The sequence below is a fragment of the Rhinolophus sinicus genome, chromosome 18 (assembly GCF_057876585.1).
Source record: "Rhinolophus sinicus isolate RSI-liver-muscle chromosome 18, RSI-T2T, whole genome shotgun sequence".
Taxonomy (NCBI): domain Eukaryota; kingdom Metazoa; phylum Chordata; class Mammalia; order Chiroptera; family Rhinolophidae; genus Rhinolophus; species Rhinolophus sinicus.
In genome coordinates, this window is record NC_142518.1 from 18,517,735 (window position 1) to 18,533,871 (window position 16,137).

Below are 16,137 nucleotides of genomic sequence, written 5' to 3' on the forward strand. Positions count from 1 at the left end.
GTGGTTAAACATTCATGTAATTTATGGCCATACCACCCTGAATGCACCCAATCTCATCTGATTTCAGAAGCTAAGCAGAGTCAGGCCTGGTTACCACTTGGATGGGAAACCACTTGGTTTTTTAATGATAGGAAGGAGAGAGGATGGGACTGAAACAAAAAATAATAATAATAAAAAGTGATTTTTAAAAAGGCCATTTCACATGGATTTTATGGAAAGATAACACAAAGGTGATCCCACCAGAAAAATATGTTATTCAAAGTCACTGGCAATTAGTAGGTTTCAGAGGCAAATATTTACCAATAATAGCTCACTTCAGGAGTGGTCTACCCTCCCCAATTAGAGTGAAAGGTGACAGTTGATGCTTTTCATAGGAAAATATTCTGTTTTGCACTATCTTGATCTCTTCAACTAGACTAAGGTTTATGAGGACAAAGTTTATGTCTCCTTACTTGCTAGTGTATCTCCAGAGACGGGTGTTGGGATAAGTGGATTTATATAAATTATAAAGTGTAGAGAAAAGAAGCCTTACTGGAGAGTCAATATTCTCAATCCCCCAAACCTGGAGTGGTCCCCTGACATCACTGGATCTCAGACATGAGAAGAAAATGAGAGTAAGAGTAGATATTTTTTAAAGTTCTCTTCAATTCTAACATGTATAACCCTAAACCGATGAATGCTTCAAAATCTGAATTTATAAAGTGTGATTCCACTAATGAGCTTCATCAGCAAACTGCCTCAGGCAATGTAGTGTAATGGGAATAGCAGGACAGTTGGATCACAAGCGTAAGCAGTGTGGTTGTAGGGATGGCATCCACCTCTCTGTTTTGTAGTTTCTGCTCACATACAATAAAACTGAAAACAACCTCCAATTTGTTGTTATGATTAAAGTAATGATACACTACACAGAAACATAGCAGTTAATAAACGGTAACTATTATAACTATAAAATATTTTTTACAAATAATAATATGGGCTTCATGGAGGTTGAAGCCATATCTAGTCCATTTTCCAAATACCCCTAATGCTTGGCCCAGTGCCTTATATAGAATGGTGATTAACTAAATGTATGCTGAAATAAAATAAATGTTAATATTAATTACAGAAGAATTGGACTGAAGCCCAAACTCCATATCTTGGCATTATAAATCCCTAGCAATCTAGCTTTCAATCAACATTGTTTGTTAGCTATTTTCTTTAAAGTATACAGATCTTTGAATCATTATGTTTAAATTGTTATACAGGGATTATTTTCTCCTCTTCCATCTTTTCTCCCACCTGAATGAAGGAGGCAAGGTTTATTATTTCTGAGATACAACTGCAGCTCCCCCTTTTCCTGCCCTGTGGAACACTTCATACCTGACTCCTGGTATAGATGGTAAGTACCCCAGGATAGGGGACATCTTCCTTTGCATTTTTGAAACCCAGTACTTATTTCTGCCACGTGGTAAGTCCTCAATACATACAGAGGATGCCCAATACATACAGAGGGTGTATATCATCATAATGATAAAACAAAGCCAGTCCTCATTGCAAGGCAGTAAACAAAGCCATCTCTTTTTTAAGAGATGTTATCTTAAAATGTGTATACATTTTTGGGGACCCCTGGTATATTTTTATATTGAGTTAAATTTTCAGTGAATGAAGTGAGCAGAATGAATAAAGCACACATTAATTACAATTTCAGGTACAAGTTTAGGACAAAAAATGCAACTGTCTGTTATTTTGTCTTTATAAATACAAACAAGAGAGTAAATCAATCATTGGAAACACATGTCTTGTATCAAAATAGACTGCAAAATGTCTTTTTATCTCCACCAGCCCTGCTCATGCCCAGAGGCCCTTTTTCAGAGGGATTACATTGCTCATTATTATCTTATCTGAAAGAAATTAAAAGAACAGTTTTATGATTTTTCTGCTTAATTGACATAATCATAAAATAAAGAGGTTGGGCAAGCAGAGATCAATAAAGGTTGGTTCAGAGGATTAGAATAGAATTAATATATCTTTCTCAAATAATGGATTCAAAATTTAAATTATCCAGAGATCTGGATTTAAGTTTTGCATCAAACCACACAGAAATGCTTTCTTCGAAATTGGTTTTGAATTCACTATTAATTGTTCCAATTTCCCACAAATATAACAACATTTGAAGGATACAAAAGTAGAAAAATCATTTTATGTTTCACATTTATTTTGTTACTAATGCTGTAGAAAAGAAAGCAAATGCTAATTATCTTGTTTACAATCATATACTTATTGGCAGGAGAGGAATTAACAACCTCCCCCCAAGCAATGTCTCTCTAGCTGCAAAATAAACACCTCAATTAAGAAAAAAAGGTAGCAAACAGAAGGGAAAAGGTTTTCCTAATTTAACCATTCCAGATGCATACAATTGTCTTCTGAAATGAACTAATACTTTAAATAATAGTCCCAATCAAACAAGAAAATTGACTGAACATTTGAACTATTTCCTAATGTCCAGAGGGAACAGATAATGCAAGCTCTCCTGCTACTTACTAAACCTTACTTTTTAAAAAATGCTGCTAGGCTACAATGATGGTAACATTTTTGGTCAATAGCAGTTCACCTAGTGAGTGTTGATACTTTGGTCTGAGTGAAGCTTAAAACAAAAAGCAAAAATGCTGCTAGGGTAAAGTCAGAAACATGGCGGCATGAGGGATTCCGCATGATCTCTCTCCCAAAAGTTACATTAAGTTTCAACTATAATTCAACAAAAGATTCCTTATACAACAAACAAACACATCTGAGAGATTCGCAAATTGACACATCTGAAGGGGGGTGAATACGGGCAAACAGAGCAGGAGGGAAGGGAGAAGTGCAGAGATGGGGCCATGGCCTTGGATGCAGCCTGGAGCACACTGTGGTCCTGGGAGGGTGGAGGATTCAGGCTTCAGGTGCACTCTCTGTGGCCCTGAGCAATCCTGCCTGAGTGACCAACATAGGATACTAAACAAACTATGGGGGTCTCAACTTTGGGGGCAGAGACGTCGAGGCAACTGAATACAGAAGTGTGAAAACTGTGTTCTAACAGTCCTCATTGCAGGGCAGAAAACAAAGCCAGGAAGCCTGCCAACCTCCTCCCCAACCCCAGAGTTTGCCTCATCCACAACCTCCCAGTGCTAGCAGTGGGCCCTAGAAGACATTATAGCACTGTCAAATTAAAGAGCAGAATATCTACAGCCCTGAGAACTGGAGAGACAGTTTTGAGTAGCAGATGCACATAGAGGCTAATTCCAGCAACAAGGGTGGAAATATAGGGACAAGGAAGCTGTGGTCTTGCAGTCATCATTACTTGGAGGAAAACAAAGACACAAACACAACATGGCCTCTCCCAGCCCACCACACCCCACCTTTCATGGATGATGCCAGCGGGGACACCCAGGGCTGTTGCAGCGTACAGCTCTGCATCTGGCTGCATGGATAACAGTGGGATTTCAGGGGATCAGGATCCCACTGCACATCTTCCCACAGGGTTGGTGCTGGCTGACTGAGGCAAGCTGGTCACAGAGAAGACGCCCACCACCCCAGAAAATCTTCTATGCTGAGAAGCAGGAAAGGGCAAGAGAAAATAAAATGATCCAGTGCTACCTACAGTAAAACAAAAGAAAGACCTCTTCATATCAACCTGCTGCAGAATTCATTACTGTAGATGCCCAGGAAGAGAAATAATCCATTAATTACTGTGAATAACCAAGGCAACAAGGCAGCTCAGAAAGAAAATGAAAAATACCCAGAAAACAAATTTAAAGACATGGAAATATGTGACATAAATGACAGAGAATTCAAGACTGCAGTTCTGAAAAAAAAAACTAACAAGTGCCAAGAAATCTCAGAGAGGTACTTTAGTCAACTCAGAAATAAAAATCAATGAACGAAATGAATAATGAGAGATTGAAATAAATAAAACAGAAATTCTGGAGCTGAAGAATTTAATAAAAGAGATAAAGAATGAAAAAGCAAGCTTAGGATATAAACCTGACCAGAGGGAGGAAAGAATTATTGATATCGAAGATAGAAATTTGGAAATAAAGCAGATGGAAGAAGAGAGAGACTTGAGAGTTAAAAAACAAAACAAAACAATGAAAGCATAATACACGTACTGTGACTCCATCAGAAAGAGCAATATGAGAATAATGGGTATACCAGAAGAAGAAGAGAGGGAGAAGGGAATAGAGAACCTATTCAAACAAATAGTTGAAGAGAATGTCTCAAACCTATGGAAAGAACTGGATCCTTGAATACAAGAAGTAAACAGAACACCTAACTACCTCAATTCTAATAGGCCTTCTGTAAGGCACATTATAGTGAAGCTGTCAAAAATTAATGACAAAGACAGAATTCTCAAGGCATCCAGGGAAAAGAAGATGATAACCTACAAAGGAAAGCTCATTAGATTACTATCAAATTTTTCAACAGAAATTCTACAAACCAGGAGAGGGTGGAATCAAATATTCAAACTACTGAAAGAGAGAAATTACCAGCCAAGAATAATATACCCTGCCAAGTTATCCTTTAGATATGAAGGAGAAATAAAGACCTTTCCATATGTACAGAAGCTGAGGGAATTTTCCACCAAAAGGCCTGAATTATAGAAAATACTGAAGGAGGTTACTCTATCTGAAACAAAAGGACAAAGGGATACAAAACTACTAGTAAGATTAGTAACAGAAAGACAGAAGCAGAAAACGGCAACTCCTACACAGAATAGGGCACTATACACTTAAACATAAATAACACAAAGGGTAAAGGAGATTTAAAAAACAAAGAAAAATAAAATGAGAAGAAAACAATTTGATACTGCAACTTGGAAATAAACTCACAGCATAAATAGGGATAACTTGTGGTAACAAAAACATAAAAGGGGAAGAGGTAAATGTCTAAATTTGCAAAAGGGAATGGTGATAAGATACATGCTGAAGAAAAAGGACTACTGTATATATGAAACTTTCTTTTACATAAACTTAATGGTAACCACTCAAAAAAAAAAAAAATCCATCACTGAGACACATAACATTAAAAAAAAGAGGAAACAGAGGAAAAATTCATAGAATACCACCAAACTAAAATAACAGTCAAAAATACAAAGGCAAATTAACAATGAAGACACAAAGCCACCAGAAAACAGAAGCTAAAATGGCTGTAGGAAATCCTCATATATCAATAATAACTTTAAATGGACTGAACTCACCAATAAAAAGGCACAGAGCAGTGGATTGGAACAAAAACTAAATACAACCATATGCTGCCTCCAAGAGACACATCTCAGCTACAAGGACAAATATAGACTCAAAATGAAAGAGTGGAAAATGATACAAGCAAATGGTATCCAGAGAAAATCAGGTGTAGTCATACTTACAAGTATATCTGATAAAACAGCCTTCAGAATAGAAAGGGTTAAAAAGAGACAAAGATGAACATTTCATAATGATAAAAGTGACAAGAAGATGTAACACTTATCAAAATGTATGCTCCAAATCAAAGACACCAAAATATATAAGCAACTACTAACAGAACTAAAGGGAGAAACTGACAAAAGCACAATTATAGTAGGGGACCTAACTACCCCATTGACAGCTACGGATAGAGAACACAAATAAAAGATGAATAAGGAAATATCAACCTTAAACGACACATTAGACCACATGTAAATAATTGACATTTATAGAGCTTTTCATCCTACAACACCAGACTACAAATTATTTTCTACAGCACATGGAACATTCTCAAGGATAGACCAAAGTTTGGGACACAAAACTAGCCTCAGCAATTTAAGAAGACTGAAATCATACCAAGTATATTCCTGACCACAATGATTTGTATTTGGAGATATTTTCAAAAAGAAAGTGGGAAAACCACAAATACATGGAGATTAAACAACATGCTACTAAAGAACGACTGGGTTATAAAAGAAATAAAAGGAAATATCAAAAGAGACATAGAAACAAATGAGAATGAACATACATCGTATCAAAATTATTGGGATACCGCAAAAGGAGTATTAAGAGGGAAATTTATATCATTGCAGGCTTATTTCAAGAAACAAGAAAAGTCCTACGTAAACAATCTAACATAACATCTTAAAGAACTAGAAAAAGAAGAACAAATGAAACCCAAAGTCAGCAGAAGGAAGGAAATAAAAATTAGAGCAGAATTAAATGAAATAGAGTACAAAAAGACAACAGGAAAAATTAATGCAACAAATACCTGGTTCTTTGAAAAGATTAATAGAATTGACAAGCCCCTGGCTAGACTCACTAAGGAAAAAAGAAAAAAGGCACAAATAAACACAATCAGAAATAAAAGAGAAGTTAGAACAGATACCACAGAAACACAAAGGATCATGCAAGAATACTGTGAAGGAATATATGCCACCAAATTCAATAAACTAAAAGAAATTGACAAGTTCTTAGAAATATATAACCTTCCTAGACCAAATCACAAATAATTAAAAAATCTAAAAAGATCAATCAACAGCAAGGAAATTGAAATACTCTTCCAAAACCTCCCCAAAAGCAAAAGTCCTGGACCAGATGGCTTCACTAGTAAATTCTAATGAAACATTCAAAGATGATTTAATACCTGTCCTCCTCAAACTCTTCCAAAAAAATTGAAGAAGAGGCAATACTTCCTAAATCATTTTATTAGGCAAACATTACACTGATACCAAAGCCTGTTAAGGATAACACACACAAAAAAATTAAACTACAGACCAATGTCTCTGATGAATACAGACACAAGAATGCTAAACAAAATACTAGCAAATTGAATACAACAATACATTAAAAAGATTACACATTATGACCAGTGGGGTTCATTGCAGGGTCACAAGGATGTTTCATATATGCAAATCAATGTGTTACATCACATAAGCAAAATAAAGGATAAAAATCATATGATTATATCAATAGATGCAGAAAAGGCATTTGAGAAGATACAACATCAAATTTTATGATCAAAATACTTAATAAATTGAGTATAGAAGGAAAGTACCTCAACACATTAAAGGCGATATACAACAAACCATCAGTTAATATCACACTTAATGGTAAAAAACTAAAAGCATTTCTTTAAGATCAAGAACAATACAGGAATGCCACCGGTCACCAATGTAATTCAACATAGTGTTGGAAGTCCTAGTCAGAGCAATCAGGCAAGAGAAAAAAATAAAAGGCATCCAAATTGGGAATGAAGAAGCTAAATTGTCATTTTTTTGCAGATGACATGATGCTATATATAGAAAACCCTAACGACTCCACCAAAAAGCTATTAGAAACAATAAATGAATACAGTAAAATTGCCGGCTACAAAATCAATGTACAAAAGTCCATTGCATTCCTATATACTAAAAATGAAACTTCAGAAAAAGATAAAAAAAAAATTCCTTTGCAACTGCAACAAAAAGAAATACTTAGGAATAAACTTAACCAAGGATGTGAAAGACTTATACTCTGAAAACTATAGGACATTTTTAAAAGAAATTGAAGAAGACACAAAGAAATGGAAAGACATTCCGTGTTCATGGATTGGAAGAATCAACATAGTTAAAATGGCCATATTACCCAAAGTAATATACAGATTTAATGTGATCCCCATCAAAATCCCAATGGCATTTTTTAAAGAAATAGAACAAAAAAATCATCAGATTTGTTTGGAACCACAGAAGACCCCGAATAGCCAAAGCAATCTTAAGAAAAAAGAACAATGCTGGAGGTATCACACTCCTTGACTTCAGCTTGTACTACAGGGCAATAATAATCAAAACAGTATGGCACTGACAGAAAAACAGATACACAGACCAATGGAATAGAACTGAGAACATAGAAATAAACTCACATAAATATGGACATATAATTTTTGACAAACAAGTCAAAAACATACAATGGAGAAAAGACAGCCTCTTCAATAAAAAGTGCTGGGAGATTTGAAAAGCCACGTGCAAAAAAATAAAACTAGAGTGTTACCTGTCACCATATACCAAAATTAACTTAACATGAATCAAAGACCTAAATATAAGACCTGAAACAATAAACTGCATGAAAGAAAACTTAGGTAGTAAACTTATGGACCGTGGTCTTAAAGTAGATTTTATGAATTTGACCTCAAAGGCAAGGGCAGTAAAAGAAAAAATCGATAAATGGGATGATATCAATCTCACAAGCATCTGAACAGCAAAAGAAACCGTTAATAAAATAAAGAGGCATCCAAACGAATGAAAGAAGAATTGTGCAAACAACACGTCCGGTAAGGGGCTAGTACCCAAAATATATAAATAATTCACAACTCGACAGCAAGAAAGAAAACAATCCAATTTAAAAATAGGCAGAGAGCTTGTTGGGAGGTATATAAAACAGAAAACAACAAAGGAACAAGACACACAAATTAAGGAACAAAAACTCATAGACATAGACAATAGTTTATTGGTTACCAGAGGGTAAGAGGGCATGGAGGGTAGTAGATGAGGATAAAAGGGATCAAATATATGGTGATGGAAGGAGAACTGACTCTGGGTGGTGAACACACAATGTGATATATAGGTGATATATTACAGAATTGTACACATGAAACCTAACTACTGTCACCCCAGTAAACTTTAATTAAAAAAAAAAAAAAAGAAAAAAAAAGGCAGATGATCTGAAGAGACACTTCTCCCAAGAGGACATTCAAATTGCCAACAGATATTTGAAAAGACACTCAACTTCACTAGCTATTAGGAAAATGCAAACCAAAACCACACTGAGATAACACCTCACACCTGTTAGAATGGCTATTATCAATCAGACAAGTAATAACAAACATTGGAGAGGTTGTGGAGAAAAAGGAACCCCCATACACTACTGGTGGGAATGTAAATTGGTACAGCCACTATGGAAAATAGTACGGAGTTTCCTCAAAAAATTAATAGTGGAATTACCATATGACCCAGCCATCCCTCTTCTGGGTATCTACCCGAAAAATCTGAAAACATTCATCCATAAAAATATATGTACACCTATGTTCATTGCAGCATCATACATGGTGGCCAAGACATGGAAACAAGCAAAGTGTCCTTCAATAAATGATTGGATAAAGAAGATGTGGTATATATACACAATGGAATATTACTTGGCCATAAAAAAGTTGAAATACTGCCATTTGAGACAACATGGATGGATCTTGAGATTATTATGCTAAGCAAAATAAGTCAGATGGAAAAATTTGAGAACCACATGACTTCACTCTTGCGGGAAATAAAACTGAAAGCAACAAATGAACAAGACAAACAAATAAACCAACAAAAATCATAGACACAGATAACAGTTTAGTGGTTACCAGAGGGTAAGGGGGGAAGAGATGTGGTAGAAGAGGGTAAAAGTGTCAAATATATGATAAGGGAAGGAAGACTGACTCTGGCTGGTGAACACCCAATGTGATGTATGGATGATATATTACAGAATTGTGCACTTGAAACCTATGTGATTTTATTAATGAATGTCACCCCAATAAATTTAATAAAAATAAAAAATACTGCTACCAGAGACTATTTAACAATTTTAGTCTCTTTTGCCTTCAGCAACAAATAGTTCATGCAACATAAGTACCTATGGAGAAGTCTTTTAGTCATGTCAGTACAACACTAACAGAACGTTATCAAGAGATGTCAATAATAATAGCTAAAAGTTATTGTACACTTGCTAAATGCCAAGCACTGTTTGAAGTGTTGTACATACATTACCTCAGTTAATTCTTTGAGGTACAAAATAAACCAAAACCTGAGGCGAATGCAATTATTTTCCTCTTTTATAGATAATAGTAACTAAGTTTGAGGCTTTGCGAGTTTATGAATCTTGACAACTCCACACATCATTTACTTCCACACAAGATCTCAGCACTATAATCACTAGTTGATTAGGAAAACGCTGTCACAAGAAGAGATGGTGAGAAAAGGTAAAACACCATACTACTTATTTAAAATAAGAAAAAAATATTTCTACTTTTTTCACTCAAGCATGAAGGCAATTAAAGTGTCCGACTTTCTTCATTGCCTGATAGAAATGACACCAGTAAAACTGCTTAATTTTCTAACTTCAAATGCTGTTACAAGTGGCTGATTGAGTATTCTGAAAATGTGGTTTATTTCCAAGTAGTGGAATTTAGTTGTTAATATGTTGTGTGAAAAACCACCATGCAGATTTCTCCTTTGGCTCGCTTCTCCCTCCCTAACCAAATTATGAATAGCCATTGCTTGTTTTGTTTTGGCTTATTTTGTTTCGTGTGGTTCGATTTTTTTCCCCTCACAGGAAAAAATAAATCTTGCACTATGTGACACAACACATAGATACACACATATATACATATTCCCACTTTGTAGTCCTCCATATACCATTTTAGCGTAGTGCAGGCCATAAGGCGGCAGTCATTGTAGAATCCTACTAAAAACTTATCTGAAGGGGCTCAAACGAAGAGCAGTAATAATGATTATCTCAGTGTCATAAGTAATTTTCTGCACTCCATTCTACACACATATGACAAAGCTATGCTTTCATAGAGAGCAATATGGTAGAAAGAACGGTTGTGTTCAGCAGAAGTAAATCTGTTTTGTTCTACAGTTAAAAATGGGATAATAAAGAATAGTCACCAAACTGTTAAAAGTCTAAAACAAAACAAAAAACACCCTTGCCCAAATTAGGACTGAAAACAACATTTTTTCATTAATCTTTTGGACCCAATTGCCTTACAGTTAACAAATCTACTTGGAATCTACTTGTGCTGTCCAAAATTGCAATACATTGTATTTGGAAGGTAGAACTAAACAAGAAATATGCTACAATAGTAGTCAGAAAAAGAAAAAAGGGTTCTAGCATAAAACATTAGTATAGCTCAGATCTTATTACTAATCATATCTTATTCTCCCATCCAAGTACTAACCAGGCCCAACCCTGTTTAGCTTCTGAGATCAGACAAAATCCAGCGTGTTCACAGTGGTATAACCACATCTTATACTCAGTGGTGTATAAATGTAGGACCTTCTGAAGAACAGCTGAAGGTGACCTCTCTCAGGTTTAACAGTGACTGTACCAAACGTGCTATCTCACACTTCCTTAGAACCCTGAGTCAGTATCCGATCTCTCTCATGGGACGCAGATAACTCCTGGTTTATTTGACAAATAGGCATTCAAAGGGAAAAACAGCGGAATGTATTATATATGCAAAGAGAAATTTTTAATCCATTTCTAAAAATAAATTGAAATGATTAGACAGTAGGACAATATTCAAAGAATCTTATGAAAGTTGAACTAAAATATATAGTTAAAGAAAAAGAATGACTTCATTTATTCATTCAAGTGAAAAATAAATACTAAGCCATCTGTACACGAAAATAATTTTTAAGTTAATTGTGAATATTCTTTCTAATTAGAGAAAAGTAAAATAAATGTGAGGCCACTTAAATATGAGTTTCAAAATTTACCTAAGTTTTAACACTCATCTGAATAATAACTTTTAAGTGATTAAAAATAGGTGTGCCATGGGAACAATAAGAAATGTCTCTCATATATGCAAAATTAATTTTTAAAACACATTATCAAAAAGATGGTAGAATCCCACATTGTGAAAATTAGCCATTGTTTTCTCTACACAGGACAAAAATACACATATGTTCCTCTTGTCCAAATTTTGCAGATGTTCTCAACCCTTAGTAAGTAATTTATTATAGCACTCTATTCCTGTTTTGTTCCTCTTTAAACTCAGTACCCAAAAAGAAGCCCAGACCACAGAATCTGGAGAAAACATTAACTACTTTATTTTCTGATGAACAATAAAAAGCAAAACCTGACACCTGTGAAGAGAAAATGAAAGTTTATTTAAAACAAATCTTAGGTTTTATTTTTTTCCCCCAGATGTCAGACTCATGATATGAACTCATGGATTTGAGTCTTCTACTTGAAAGAAGCAGTTGGCTATGGAGGGAGCCACAGATGCAATTTTATAACCAGGGAAGTTTGAATTATTCATAGGGGAAATACTTCTTTTTTTTTTTTTTAGATAAATCAGCCGTCAAACTGCTGAAGTGAATTAAACTAAACTGGTCAACAAAAATAAGGACACGAAAGATTCTGAAGAATGAGTATAAAAAAATATCGTTGGGTTCAGCATTTTGTTGGAGTGGGGAAGGAGGGTGGAGAATCTTGCATAAAATCTTTAAAGACAATATGAACATTCGGGCTTGAATTCTCCTTGCAGCAGTATTACTTGTGAATATTAGCCTGTTAAATGTGTGTTCCCTAAATATCGCCAAGTAAGATTTCCCACTCCTAAAACAAATGCTAAAAAATATCATCTTCAGTGGGTGAGCCCATTTGTTTTGAATGCAGTAATATCTCCAATTCTTTGGATGCGTTGATAAAGTGCTAGGTATTTGTCTACGAAGGTTAGAAGAAACGCAATAAATATTTATCATTCCCTGACAACTTGGCTTTGGAACAACATTTGATAGAAATTCTGATAATTGAAAAGATTTTTTTAAACTCTATTTTCATAAATCTTTTAATGCCTTCAGTTTTTAACCAGGACAAGCAGATACCCTTTTGTAAATATGCAATAATCTCCAAAATTTCATTGGTATTGGTATTGGTATAATTTATTATACAAAATACTTTAAAATTTCTCAAAATATGTAACAATACATGTGGGTATACGCACATACATTTTAAGTAACAGTTCTTCCCAACACTTCTTTCCTCTTACATTGTGGTCTAAGATATAAACTCATTGTTTGTGAATAAACAGTGGAAGTAGTTTACCTGGTTTGTTGTTCCTCTGTGAATATGTTAATATGAAATGCACTCAATGAATGTTTCATTTTCAACAAAGTATACTTTGGAAACAACGTATTGGGTAATCTTAGTCTGGAAAGAGCAAAAGAATAAATATTGAGGAGGAGGATGATAGGCCTGTGAGGAAGGCAGTTTTGAGTGGAGACTGAGGCTTTGGCAACACCTACAGAAATGAAATGTCAGGGAGAATGAAGTGTCACCAATATTATTGCCAAATAAAGACACAAAGACAGAGCACTTTTAGAGTTGCAGTTATATGTGAGTTTTATCTGAAGCTGGTAATTAGAAGGTTGTAAGGATTGTGTGATTGATCAATATGGACCAATGAAATGCCGATCTGTTTTTCAGAATACTAAACTGACCTAGAGGTTAAATTTCAATGGTGCTGTCTGGGGCTCAACCAATCAATAAGGTTTACAGGGACTCCATTATCTATTTAATGCAATATCTATTGCATTTACCTAGGGTTGCTGTCAGAAAGTAACTCAACACTTCCCACAGAAACAAACAAGAGTGGTTGTTATGACCCTGTTCTCCATTAGAGTAATCCCATGAAGACAGATGAGTGGCCAGGTTAAGTCCTTTGGACTTGATCCTAGAAGCCTGAGGCATGGGAGAAAGTGATACATTGTAAATAGGGCTCTCCTCTGCTCCTGGTAAATTGAATAAGGATTCAAGCTGACTTGCATTGGTATCCTTTTGTCCCTACCTTTTCATACACTTTGGGTGGCTCTTTCTCAGGACCTTAAGGTACAGTCAGAAGAGATGGTCAGGTTCAACCAGCTAGCTACAAATTATCTCCGAGAGTTCCCAATGACTGGAGGAATTCTATGCGGTGTTAATCCTACCACAAGCCCAGCTCAGCTTTGCACCTTCTTGCTGTACACTGGATTAGAAGACAGGTCTTTGGGTAAACTTTCCAAGGTGCCTTTCCAACAGACACTTGAAGGATATTGTGGTTAGATTTCAGCATTTTCTCTTGAAAATGTGTGAACTTAGATAGCTAGAGAACTTGGCTTAACCATACATTCATTTCTATAATATATATCCTCAAAGAGTTCAGAGTATCTATACCAACCAGATTTCCAAAACAGCTAATTCATGATGCTTAGGCAAATACTGCTGTAATGAAAAGATGCCTACGTTTGAATAAAGAAGGGCTGACCCCTAGTTAAATTATATATTCGCTAATGCTCATCTGATAAAACTTATCTAGTCTCTGGTTGTGGAAGTTTCTAAAGATATTAGGATAATATGAGCCCAGATCTTATTTTGTATAAATTATAGTCTAGTGGTTTTGCCTGGCACATAGTAGTCAGGCATCTACTATTTGTTATACAAACCAATTTAAATCAAAATCTCCTCACCTAACATCAAAACATGTATTTGCTTTTTTAAAGTATGCCTCTTGGTCAATACTTCGTCCTTTAAACCATTGCCATATAATTCTTAATCACTGACTATAAAGAAACCAAGTTAAATATCGGCAATTGCCTGCTTACCTCCTTGTTTACTTAGTTCATCAAATATTTATTAAGTACGAACCGTATACCAGGCACTACTGTGGGCATTTGTAATACATAAGTGAACAAAGCAGAACCATTTATCTCACAATATTCTATGTATTTTTCAAATAATCTGAAAGCAAATGGGTAATCAGCAAATGGCTGTAATACACATTTTGCAACTGATCCTATTTTTAAGCATGTTTAAAATTCTATACCTCATGACACCTAAGTTTCTTTGACTATTTCTTTTTTTTTTTATTTCCTTTTCTTTAACTTTTATTTATTTAAATGTGCTTTTCTAGGACCCATCAGCTCCAAGTCAAGAAATTGTTTCAATCTAGTTGTGGAGGGCTCAGCTCACAGTGGCCCATGTGGGGATCGAACCGGCAACTTTGGTGTTATTAGCACCACACTCTCAAAAACTGAGCTAACCAGCCACTCAAATATTTCCAGGTGAATAATAAAAGTAGACCCATAGGAAAAATACATACCGGATTTTTATTTAGCAGGTTACACTAAAGTTTACAGCCAAAGGTTGACTTTTGACAAGTTATAAGCATCTTAAATTGCCCCAAGTAAAGAAAATTAGTAAATGAAGTAGAATTATTACACTGATTTCATTTCCACTTTCTATTTGGTAAGTACTTGGAACATAGATTAATAAGTGTACTTTACTTGATAAATGTTTGTTGGTTGGCCTGACTTGATAAGGGAACTAAATTGTTAGATGTATTCTAATGGGAAAATAATTTTATTTTGGAGTGCTCTACATTCTGCAATATCAATTTTCCTGGACCATGAAAAGTAGCTAATTTAGCAGAATTTAATGATTTGCAAATATACCTTATTATGATTTTCCATACATGTGACTTATAAACATGACCTTGTTTTTATATATGTAAACTTTTTAGTAATAATGTTCATTAATCCTGGGTTTATACTCACATATTTTGAAATGTTGATTGATTTCTGGTTGCGTTTTGCAGATAAATTTAAGAACATAAATACACAAGACATTTAAAATAAAAAAAATTTAATGCAATTTGCAGAAGATCATATTTTCATATTTCCATCCTTTATTGGCTAGATTTTAATTAGTGTTCTGAGAGCTCATAAGAAATGTCTACTAATGATTTTTTCCTAGCTAAATGAGCTTGCATTGCACACATCTGTTAAAAGTCATTATAAGATTATTTGCCTATTTGAAAAAACCACTTTGATTCATACAGTTTAGTTCACATATTTAAGAGAAGCAATATGCTAATAAATGGTCTACTGAGTCAAAGTTTTAAGTAGTTTGGTATCATTAAATGAGAGATTTGTGAATATTTCAATATCTTGACTGAAACAAAATGCCATTTTCCACTTAATCTAAGACACAGTTTGGCAGCTCACTTTTTCATCTTAATCAAATTTGGAAACAACTTTCTTCTCCTAAAAGTTTTTTCTTCACCTTAGTGAAATTGTCTACTTCCTTAACATTTCTTTTCCCAAGTTAACTTTTCTTTATTATGTTAACTTTGTTGTTCATTATTGCTGTTGACACTGTTTTCCACGTCATCTATATTAGAAGACTAAATATTTTAAGTCAACAATTTTCAATAGAATGAAAGAGATTCAAATTCTGGCTAACATTCCCCCTTTCAAGCTTATAAATTGACTGCCAAGAATTAGCTGCGAAGCTTCATAAAAAACTCTGCCAAAACCCAAACAACTAGGTTTCACAGGGACAATCAAATATAGCGAACTAATGAGAACTTTCAAACCAAAGTAATATTATAAAGGAAACAAAT

The 16,137-nt window shown here is 34.7% G+C and overlaps 1 non-coding gene across 1 annotated transcript; it reads left to right on the top strand.

Annotated features, from left to right (window-relative positions):
- The first annotated feature begins 2,551 nt into the window (after positions 1 to 2,551).
- LOC141569783 (small nucleolar RNA SNORD56) lies at positions 2,552 to 2,621 on the top strand. Its single transcript, XR_012493579.1, has one exon. It is a non-coding gene; the product is annotated as a small nucleolar RNA SNORD56 (small nucleolar RNA).
- Positions 2,622 to 16,137: the final 13,516 nt, after the last annotated feature.